Source organism: Lissotriton helveticus, chromosome 11 (assembly GCF_964261635.1).
Source record: "Lissotriton helveticus chromosome 11, aLisHel1.1, whole genome shotgun sequence".
Taxonomy (NCBI): domain Eukaryota; kingdom Metazoa; phylum Chordata; class Amphibia; order Caudata; family Salamandridae; genus Lissotriton; species Lissotriton helveticus.
Window position 1 is genome coordinate 1070419205 of NC_136072.1, and position 11863 is coordinate 1070431067.

General features: G+C 44.7%; 1 protein-coding gene across 2 annotated transcripts in view; it reads right to left on the reverse strand.

Annotated features, from left to right (window-relative positions):
* Nucleotides 1–10887, reverse strand: part of CCDC92 (coiled-coil domain containing 92) — a 258966-nt gene extending 248079 nt beyond the window's left edge. For both annotated transcript variants that reach the window (XM_078667627.1, XM_078667625.1), the window contains exon 1: nucleotides 10540–10887. The gene's annotated coding sequence lies outside the window, so the exon portion shown is untranslated. The remainder of the gene's footprint in view (nucleotides 1–10539) is intronic.
* Nucleotides 10888–11863: the final 976 nt, after the last annotated feature.

Genomic DNA, 11863 nt, shown 5'->3' on the forward strand with positions numbered 1-11863 from the left:
GAGGAGGGTGAAGTGGGGAGTTCGCTGGAGTACTGTTCTACGAACTACTGGAAATGTGTTGCTATGGGTGCTGTGGCGTGCTGTGATGAGACTGAGGGAACATGTGACAATTGACAAGCTCTGCTATGGCAGGATGTTTAGAAACTATAGGGTTGTTTGGACATGGCAGGTAACGATCGCTTAGCTAGGCTGTCAATCCTCTCCTGGAACGTGAGGGGACTAAATGATGCTCGGAAAGGCAGGAGGGTGGTGGCTTATCTGGAGCAGCATCATACATAAATCGCATTGTTGCAAGAAACGCATTTAAGCCCACGCACAACCTATTCCTTCGCTAGCAAATGGGCATCGATTAGGAGTTTCTCTTCATACTCAGCATATGCTAGGGGCACTGCCATATTGATTAGGAAGACTGTGCCATTTGTAAAATTTGGTGAACATACGGATACGGAGGGGCGGTTTGTTATACTATGAGGTAGACTTGGTACTGATACGATCACAATGATAAATTGTTATGGACCTAATGTGGATTCACCTGATTTTTTTAAACAATTGTGGGGCAAAATACTGAACATTGGCTCAATGCACATTCTATGGGGAGGAGACTTCAATGTTACAATGACCCCAGGGTTAGATAGGTCAGACGGGAGTCCTCAATATAATAGACGCGCCAGGGACGCAATAGCTGGGATCATAGATGAAGGAGGTCTTATTGATAGTTGGAGATTTGTGCATGCTGGGATCCGGGAGGGCACACACTTTACCACAAATGCCAACACGTGGGCTAGACTGGACTATTGCCTTCTGTCTAGGGGACTGGTGCTTAATCTGGGTAGAGTAGCTCATTTACCACGGTCCTATTCAGACCATTGCCCGGTGCTAGTGCAAATACCCGTGCCAGGATTTGACAGGACCACACCTAAGTGGCGTATGCAGCCCACTGCGCTTTTGGATGAACTTTTTAAAAAGGAGTTGGGGGAGGAAATTTCAGAGTTTTTTCCTCGCAATCAGGGATCTGTGGATAGTGTTGAAATGATCTGGGAGGCGTTTAAGGTGACAGTCAGAGGGTATTACATTGCAAAAAGCTTTGGGGTACTTAGAGACATTAGAGGGACGCTGGATAAACTAGAAAAAGAACTAAAGGAGTTGGAATTCCAGTTGACTAGGGAACCAATGGGCCCCATACATAAGGAATTCAGAGACAAACTCACGCAGTATGAGGAGGAGGCAGATAGGGAGGCGAGGTTCAGAGGCAAACATTGGCAGGCACGACAATACTGTGAGGGTGAAAGGCCAGGCCGTGTACTGGCGGAAATCACTAGGACACCGCGAGGTATCACGCAAGTCCTGGAGATACACACACCGGAGGGGTGTATATGCCGAGACTCGAAGGGTATCCTAGGCCTTTTTGCGGCTAACTACGAGACGTTATATACGACACAACAAGCTGGGGAATTGCACTTTGGGAATTTCCTAGATGATGTAGCGCTATGCTGGCTGAGTGATACACACAGACAGTTTCTTGGAGCTCCGCTGGAGCTAGATGAAATACGCGATGCAATTATGTCCCTTAGTAATGGCAAGGCAACTGGGTCGGATGGACTTCCGGCGGAATTTTATAAATGCTATATTGATATAATGGCTCCGGTCTTAAAGGAGGTCTTTGAAGAATCCTTGGAAGTAGGTATGTTGCCGAGGTCAATGAGGGAAGTGGTAATCACCTCTCTGTTAAAGCCTAATAAAGAGCCCGCTGATTGTGACTCCTACAGGCCACTTTCGTTAATAAATTGTGACGCCAAGATTCTGGCGAAAGTCCTGGCAACTAGACTTTCCCTTCTTATGACCAAGATAGTTCTACCGGGCCAGGCTGGTTTTGTTCCAGGGCGATCCACATCTAGTAACTTGCGCACTCTTTTTTCACTGACCCAAACAATAGCGCCTGACCTCCCTGTAGCTGCCGTGTTCTTCGATGCGACGAAAGCGTTTGATTCCGTTGAATGGAGCTACCTGTTTGCCGTTTTGAACAGGATGGGGTTCCCTCCAATATTTGTGGCATGGATCAAACTGCTCTATACGGATCCGACTGCAAGAGTGCTCATAAATGGGGAACTTTCGGATCCGATCTCCCTCACGAGGGGTACCAGACAGGGGTGCCCACTATCCCCACTACTATTCGCAATTGCGATTGAGCCCTTGGCATGTCTCATCCGGCAGCTGCACAAACAAAGTGCCTTTAAATGTTTCCAACGTCAAATAGATATATCGCTCTATGCTGATGATTTAACACTTATATGTGGTAGACCCACAGACTAACCTCAACTCACTACTCAGGGAATTTTTGATCTTTGGCCGGCTGTCCGGTATACAAATCAACTGGAAGAAGTCACAGTTTTTCCCCCTGACTCCTGCAGTGACCAGATTTGCACTGGACTATCCACTGGAGTGGTGTGACTCTGATCTCCGATATTTGGGGATTCAGATATCGATCGATAAGGATGAGACGTTGCGACTCAATTATGGCACCGCCATCACTAAACTGACGGAGGATGTTACACGGTGGATATCTCTACTGTTTACCATGGCTGGCAGGGCGTCGCTGATCAAGATGGTGATATTACCCCGTTTTTTGTACTTGTTTCAGAACATCCCATATTATCCAGGTGCTTTTTTTTTTAAAACACAGCGATCGGAATTGTTGCGTCTGTTTTGGGCAGGCAAGCAACCGAGATTGGCATGGTCGGTCATTACACAGCCCTATATCAACAGAGGATTTGATGTCCCGGATTTTCCACTTTATTACCTGAGCGCTCAAGCACAATTTGCTTACAACTGGTTTAAGCCCACACCATTCATGCCACAGCTGGCTGTGGAGGAATGGATTGCCCGTCCTCTTCCATTGAAAGGTGTTATTCATGGCCCTGTCACTATAATTGAGACACCGGCTACCACGGTGACATGTACAATTGACGCATGGCGGCGTATATTGCACCATTTGCCAATCCCTCTCCTGTATGCCCCAGCTATGCCACTGGTGTATCATCCAGACCTTTCCCTATTGCAGGAGAGAGGATTCCAACTGATGTGTGCTAAACTGAACATCCTCACTTGGGGGGATATGTTTGTGAACGGGCAGTTCAAGTCGCGTGAACAGTTGTTTCATGGATACCAACCTACGCCGTTAGACATATTTTAATATGTTCGGCAGCGGCAGGGCCTGTGGACAGTGCTACCGCGGTTCCCTGCGGAGCCGGACACGGTTCTTCCATTACAGCTCATGCTTGCATCTGCGGATGGTAAACATTTGGTATCTTACCTGTACCGTAGTATCCGAGGGCAGTGTGAGAGGAGAGAATGTAGGGCCCTTCAGCACTGGAGTGCTGATATTGGTAGGAACATAACTGAGGCACAATGGTCATATTGCTGTGAGCAGTATCGGCCAGTTGCAGACTACGGATAATTCACTATAAGTTTTTGCAAAGAATGTATTACACGCCCGAAAAAAAGATGAGGTTTCATCTATTGGATAATGATAGATGTGAGCGGTGTAAATCAGAAGGCGCGGGTTTTCTGCACCTGGCGTGGACGTGTCCAAGGGTGTTTGACTATTGGGCTCAAGTTCGTGTGACACTACAAACGATGGTCGGTGTTAGGATTGATAGAGACCCCCTCATAATGCTCCTGGGGTATACTATGCAGATACCTAAAGTACACAGGAAATTTGTGGACATTGCACTTTTGCTGGCAAAGCGGAGGGTGGCATGTAGATGGGGACGTGGCAGAGCCCCGAAATTTAAGGAATGGCTAACTGATCTATTACACTGTCAGGAGCAGAACATGATATATGCAGACACGCAACCACTACAAAGCAGAGTCAGGGACATCTGGGATCCACTCAGGGTAAACTTACTGACTACCGCGGATTCCTCTACTGATGTGATACAGGGTGCTGAGGATGCTACATTGGATGTGGGTGAAGAGGGATTCTGAGGTACTGTTCTGCGGACCACCGCACGAAGCTTACTTACATTAGAGGTTGAAAGGATGGGGTTTTCGGGTACTGATGATGAGAGGGATCATTGTGATGGATACATCGGGCTATACAAGTGCTACAGCACTCTGTGTTTGAGGGGAATTGGCTGTATGATGCAGAACTGTCAACAGGTCTCAGAGTGGATATGATTTACTAATACGATCCCAAATGTGCTACAATGATGCTGGCCTGGATGATCTCCGCTTGAGATTTGTACCGCCCCCTGTGCTTGAGCGTCCCCCCCGGACCTGACATCCATATTGTTGTATACTTGCCATGGCTGGATGAAGATCACGGCAGCCTTACATTAGTGTTTGACATGTTTCTTACAGAGACCACACTAACAGGGACAAATGAGAGTGAGGTCAGCCACGCCCAGAACTCACGTGTCTTGTTATTTCAGTTCACAGCGAAAAGAGTCACACAACCAACAACGTTTCATGGACCTTGCACGATCATGTATCACAATACAGCGATACGCTGGATTGACTACTGCACTCTGCCGCCGGGCCTCCGGGTTGTCGGCACATTGGCTGTGTATACATGAGAGGCTGTATGACACATTCTAACATTTGCAGCCGGCCCGCTTGGGTTGTAGGCAGTGTGCTGTGTACATTTATATTGGTGCAATAAAGGTCTTTGAAACTTAAACAAAAAAAAAAAGAGATGAAAATTGCTAGTCATATTTTATGCCGAAAAGAAAATTTCCTATTGAAGACTCAACTAAATCATGAATATAGAGTTAGTATTGCTGCTATCGCACAGTTCATGTCATTCGCCCCTAGCGTGACCAATACTCCTGCCAAGTACCTGGTTACCAAGGCCTGAGCTGAGCTAAACTTGTACTGAGCATAGAGCGTGGCCTGCTCACAGTACCAACACTCACTACCCTATCCCACAGCACCTTTCATAAGTACTGGCTATGTGGTAACTACACTGCAAAACATGGATATGAGTGGGCGGCAGCAGCACACAACAGCCAATAGACACAGGTTTGATCACACTCTGTGTCCACTACCTCTTCTCCCAGTAACAGTTGGGTACACAGCCGTGGCCCGTGCAGGTAAAAGTGGTGGAGCAGTGGGGCCGGGTGGCGGGCATTTTGACAGACGACAATGTAGGGAAATTAAATAAATAATAAATGTTCCCTCGTCATCTGCCAAAATCCTCCCCCACCCTGCCTCACCACTCTTAACTGCAAGGGCCACAAGGCTGTGGGCACAGGCCCGACCTTTGAATTCTCCATGTGCTGCCCAGTGCTCCTGACCTTATTGCCCACTTGGCACGCTCTTTGATTGTGCTTTTTCACATCCCAAGCTTCAAGAATTGCCTATGGGAATAGCAATGGAAAATGTCCAGGCCCCACTTCCCCCATTCCAGCTGCATTACATTTTTTAGGCCTGTACATGTCGTAATATCGAAAGGGATATAATAATGTGATGCAAAATTATTGTAGCATAATTATCGAGTCAAGTATATATAGGGAAGTATAGATGTACTATTTTTAACCCCACATCAGTATACCTTGAAACTATATTGATCATCAAAATAAAAAAATGTGGAGTTAAGTATAGTGAAGCAATACTTACATACCCATATATACCTTCCTTCTCAATATTTTTGTAGTCAATATTTAGGTCACTATATTTTTTGTATAATAATATTCTACCCACAATATTCTGAAACCCTTTTTATGGTGCATGAGGCACAGACGAGAAGACACAGAATGGACTTATCAGGGTCCCGATCGAGTTACAAATTACAAAAGAATGAAGCGATCCTTAATATCAAGGGGCAGCGTTTAAAAGGATTCAACACTTCTTTACTGCCTTTCATCGGGTGAAACCTTATTCCTTAATTCTCCCGCATAATTATCGAGTCAAGTATATATAGGGAAGTATAGATGTACTATTTTTAACCCCACATCAGTATACCTTGAAGCTATATTGATCATCAAAATAATAAAATGTGGAGTTAAGTATAGTGAAGCAATACTTACATACCCATATATACCTTCCTTCTCAATATTTTTGTAGTCAATATTTAGGTCACTATATTTTTTGTATAATAATATTCTACCCACAATATTCTGAAACCCTTTTTATGGTGCACGAGGCACAGACGAGAAGACTCAGAATGGACTTATCAGGGTCCCGATCGAGTTACAAATTACAAAAGAATGAAGCGATCCTTAATATCAAGGGGCAGCGTTTAAAAGGATTCAACACTTCTTTACTGACTTTCATTGGGTGAAACCTTATTCATTAATTCTCCTGCAACAACCAATACGGAGGTCCTTTATTAAAACAGGGTCAGCACTAGGGGTGGGCGGAATTTGCGGAATTGCGTTACACGAATCTCCGCGAAACGGTAAAAAATCTCCGCGAACACACAGAAATTCCGCGAACAGGTGGAATTGCTTGTTCGCGATGCTTTTTTCCTGTTTGCAATCGCTGTTTGCAGGCTCGGGGGGAAATATCTCGTGAACACGCATTTTGAGAACGCAAACAAGCAAAACATTTCGCGAAGTCACGAAACGCAGAAGTTTGGGCAATTTTGCGTTCTCCGTGGAAGGCGAAATTACCCAGATTCCGCAAATTCCGCGAGCGCAACGGAATTTACTGCCCAGGCCTAGTCAGCACCATTTGGATACGGAAATAAATGTTCAAATTAGAGCCTTGAAAAGCCCAGGGGGAGAAACGTGCATCGGCTGCTGTTGTCTTCGTGTTTTTGAAAAGTGGAAATAAAAGATTACGGAAAGACCTGATTCAAGACTTTGCTCCAAACTCAATTTAAAAGACATAGAGTTGGTCACCACGATTTGTGATCTCAAGTGTGATTTCCGGTTCATCTGGAACTTTCTTGGGATTTTCCAATCCCTCTCCCCCTATTTCCGAATCTCCTTCTCAACCCGGATCTGATTCCGTATCAGATGGTGCTCGAAGGCTCCCTCTGCCTGATGGCATGGCGGATTACAGGGGTAGATGGTCACTTCCGGGACTCCTGGCACAGACTGATCAAAGGCCTGGTCTGTTGGCACCATCAAGCGATACTGGTCTGCTTGGACAAGATGTTGCTGTTGGCGGTTGTGATCCCGTGGGCACAAAGGCAGTCCAGGTATAGAATTTTCTTGCTAGTTTAGCCCAGCAAGGGATGGCGTATCACACAATCAACTCCTTCCAGTCAGCCATCTCAGTGGGGCATGGGCCTGTAGATGGGTCCCTGTGAGGGAACATCCGTTTGTTGTGTCGCCTGCTACGGGGCATCAGATTATCACTTCCACCGAAGCCAAGATACTTAGCTCTTTGGGACATAAATACGGAACTTAACCTTTTCCTGTCATGGCAACCAAACAAGTTCCTGTCGAGGAAGGAGCATTCGGCGAAGTTAGCAATGCTGCTCTGCATGGTGCAATGCAGGAGGGTCTCAGACATACGGCTTTGGACTTTACTGGAAGAACCGTCTCTCCCTCTGGAGTGTCTTTTACACTCAGTAGGCGTACAAAACAACAATACTAGGGTCATAGAATATCTGAGTTCTCTAGACTCTCCTAAGTTGTGAGTAGTTTAATGCCTGAAGGCCTACAAGGAGATGTTGGTGGAATTGAGGCCTCCAGGTGAGAGGCAACTTTTAATCACCCTCAGGAAGCCACATAAGGCGGTGTCCTCCCCAACCATATCCCGCTAGACGCGATGGATCATGCAGGAGGTTGGAGTGGATCTAAACATCTTTGGTGCACATTCCAGTCAAGGAGTGATGGTCTCTAAGGCGTTCAGTTTGGGTGCCCATTTGGATGATATAATGAACGTGACCAACTGGTCTATTGGATTCTACCTTTAAGAGGTTCTATTTTATGTGAGTGTTAGATATGGCTCATTTGGTAGTAAGCTTTAAACTAGCATAATCCTTACCTCCAATCCTGACATACACTAAAAATGTTCCTAGCTATCGTAAAGGAAAGTTTAAAATCTTTTAAGGACTCAGAGACAAGGATTATCCCACCCGCGGATTGTTCATCCGGAAGTCCCTCCCCATAAGGACTAAGTAAGTAACTTATGCTTCTTTTGCATATTTATGGTGAATTAATACTCAATAAGTTAAATGTGTATGGTATCTTCTGCTTGTACAGCATTCTCCGTGGATTACTTTGCTACTTATTTTTCTTCTTCCAGGAATGGAGACTAGGAAACAGGATTTGTGAGAAAAGGGCCATGGGGTGACTTGTGCGACGAAAGAGGCACTAAAGACAGAGACGAAGGGCTATGATGGGAATGGTGCCTCGGGATTGGCCAGTTATGGACTGATTGGACTGCACTGTACGTTGTTAGTGTTTACCATTTCCCAGTGTTTCATAGGAAATGCGGGTTATTGAAGATGCATTTAGCAGCTGCTGTATAAAAGCGGAGAAAGCATAAAGCATAATCCTTGCATCTGAGCCCTTAATAGAATTGAAATGTTCCTTTACAGTAGCTAGAAAACATTTCATTCATGACACCTAGTTTTCTTGGGGTAACGATGTCAGGGTATTGTGTTGTCCATGGCCAACTCTGATAAAGTACTTTTGGCTCTGCCTGTTCAATCATTAATCTACTTAGAATGCAGCTATCTTGGGAGGATACTGTTGGCTGCTTTCAGGTGTTACTTTACTATACTTTAATTCATTATTAATGTATCTCACTTAGCTGCTGGCCCTCTGCACGTGCTGTACTTCAGTTAATATTAATATATCATGAATGGGTTTAAGCCAGCTAGGTGCTGTTGCAGACTACCTGGAGGTGTTGCTTGTATATCTGCTGAGAAGTCTATATAGATTTTTATAAAGCTGTTCAGTAATCACCCTTAGAGGGTCTTAGAGAGAACTACCTACATTATTTGTTAAAATGTGCTCTGATTCTCAATGTATATGAAATGTAATCTCTTCATGCTTTAAAGCATTTATTTTCTTGATTTCTCCCCATGTCTGCCGGCTCATACCTGTGTCTCTAAGGGCCATATTTATCGGCAGGAAACTTCTGATAAAGCGGCGATAATGGGCTTGATAATATGCCCTTGTGAATTCCAATAGAAGCCCAGGTTCTGGTGTTAACCTGGGCTTCTATGGGAATTCACAAGGGCATATTATCAAGCCCATTATCGCCGCTTTAGCAGCAGTTTCCTGCCGATAAAAGCGGCGATAATGTATCGTCCTTTCTTGATGGCCCCAAGTTCTGCTGTTTATTTTTCTCTCATTTTCTGACAACTATATCCTCTTTCTGTGCTCTAAGTGGCCATGGCCTTCCAGGGCTGGTCTCTGGCCAACCCATAAAATGGATATTGAACCAGGGCCCTATGTGGCCCTTTGTTTCTGTCCATTGTGTCATTCACTGAGTGGAGAAAAAACCCTACCTTCCTGCCTGTCACATGCTAGTGCTGCAATGCAATGTTACCTGAAGTCTCCTTAGTGATATTGGGAATAAGTGACAGGTAGCTACAGCTGTTTACCATTGTTGTTCTAAGACCTTAAGCATTATTTCATTTAAATTAAATAATGTATTACCAATGACTTTTAAACTTAACTTGTAGCTAGTTTAGTGTTTTTTGTTTGCCCTGTATAACAGTGCTATATACATTGTTAAATAAAATACCCTGTTGATTTTGATTCCGCGCTTTGTCCAGGAAGACCACGTTGGTGAATCGGTGATTCAAAGGATGTTGCTACATCACATGCATTAATTACATAGCCCACATTTCATAAAAAGGCTTCTCGATCCACACCCATTTTAGGGTCCTGCCACCCTTTCCAGCCCACTTACAGCAATGCACTCTTTATATTTCAACCATTTTTCAGTTATCTGCCACGCGTAAATATCAGCATTTGTCAGAAGATGTGGGTTAACTATGTTGATTGTTAAATGTACTTTACAATGTGTTGTCTTTGGTTTTCTGTAAAAGATATAATCTCAAATGTTCAGTTATATATACAACGCCCTGACACATTTTCCCTAAAAGGGTAACTCTCTATGACAAAGGAGAAGTAAATAAATAAGATGACCGTGCGGCACTGAAAAATTAAAGGAATTAATATATTCGTACACCATGAATACATAACACTTGCCGCTCCAGCACAGCCGTAGGGCGCAGTGTGTATCTTAAGAGTGCATATTCCTTGGCCTGATGCAGGTGCATTATGTGAATATAATAAACATGCCTATCTTGGCTCGCTTTAGCGCTAGGAGCGTGTTTATAAAGTAGGACACTAGAATGCTGCGGCTCCTGTCTGCCTAAGTATACGGCTGTGTCACCTGTCCTGCTGTGGTGTCCCCCTACAGGTGCTTTATGTTACATTTAACGGCCATTTGTATAGCGCATTGCTTGGTAGAGCTATTGCCGTGTGCACATACTAGTATTTTATAACTCAATGTCCCGTTTGCTGGCTGTTATCTGCAATTTGTACGTGCATGTATCAACGTTAAGAGCGTATCTCTACCACAGCGCTACTCATTTATATATTGATAAATATGAATGTGTCTCACTTGGCCGGTGGGTGCGGACTCCCTGCGGGCGCTGCCTTGTGCCTCCTGCCCGGGTCCTGTCCTGCTTCTGGCGCATGTCCCTTCCCTCGGCCAGGCAGAGGTCAGTCCGTGCTAGCGCAGCTCATCTCCCAGAGCTACCGGCCACAATAAAGCAGTGCATCATGGGAAAAGCGGCCTGTGCCGGTTCTGACCTATCCCCGCCCCGAGCGCGTTCCGCTCGGCCCGCTGTCCTCAAGCGCACCTGGCGCTAGCACGGGACGCTCCGTGGGGCACTCCTTGGGATACGGCGGTCAGTCATTATTAAGGTTTTTTTGGGGGGGGTGTTAGGTTTATGCTGAAACGGTTGACGTTTCTTCGCAGACAATGCGCATGCGCGGCGGTGGGTTGGCATGACAACGAGGTCAAAGACAGGAGACGCCGTGCCTCAGAACTGACAGTCCCGCTTCATAGCTCACAATTCTAGAAGCGCCCGACGGCGCTCTCTGATGCCCCGCCTCTGGCCCATTCAGGCTTCATTGGAGGGATACACCAAACAGCCAAACAAAAAGCCCCCTCTCAAATTAAATAGGCATATTTTTGTGTAATGTCCTTCTCTGTCCATTTTTAAATCGTTCATAGACATAGCTTTTCAGTATAAAAAAAATAGTTGATAGATAACTTTAGCGCTGATCTTTTCCCCCAAAACTTGGGCCCTGATGTACTATTAGTATTTGCGGTCGAAAAGCCCGTAGTGCACAAAATTGCAGGATTCGTGCTATCGCTTCTCTTTATACAAAATCGGGGACCAGAAAGCGCTTCTTTTTTTTGGATCGAGAGTGGCGTTAATACAGTATTCATAATCAATAAACTCTTTTGAGTTTTATTAGCGATTTCTAGTGGGCTGCAAATAGACCTAACTCATGTATATTAATGAGGCAGGTTGCAATTTGGGACCCATTAGTGATCTCTGCAATCACCATGTCTGTGATTGCTTTTCATTAAAGCAATCTTTGTGTTTTTTAAATTCAGCCAGTTTTCCCTAAAGGAAAACCAATTCATTTAAAAAGAAAAAAAGCGTTGCAATGTCATCCTTCAAGAGTAGGCAGTGGTCCGTGGGACCACTACCTACTCCCCAAAAAATATTTTTAACATTCTCTTTTTAAAAAAAAAAAAAAATTATTGCAAGGAAAAACAGCATAAACAAATCACAAGTCTGAGATTACAAAATAATAACATTAATGCAGAAGAAAGTTTTTTGTAATAAATTAGACATACCATACTGAAAAAAAACCCCAAAAAGTCCTTTGCTAAATCCACTCCGTAATTGGAGCCCAAATCTTTTCTC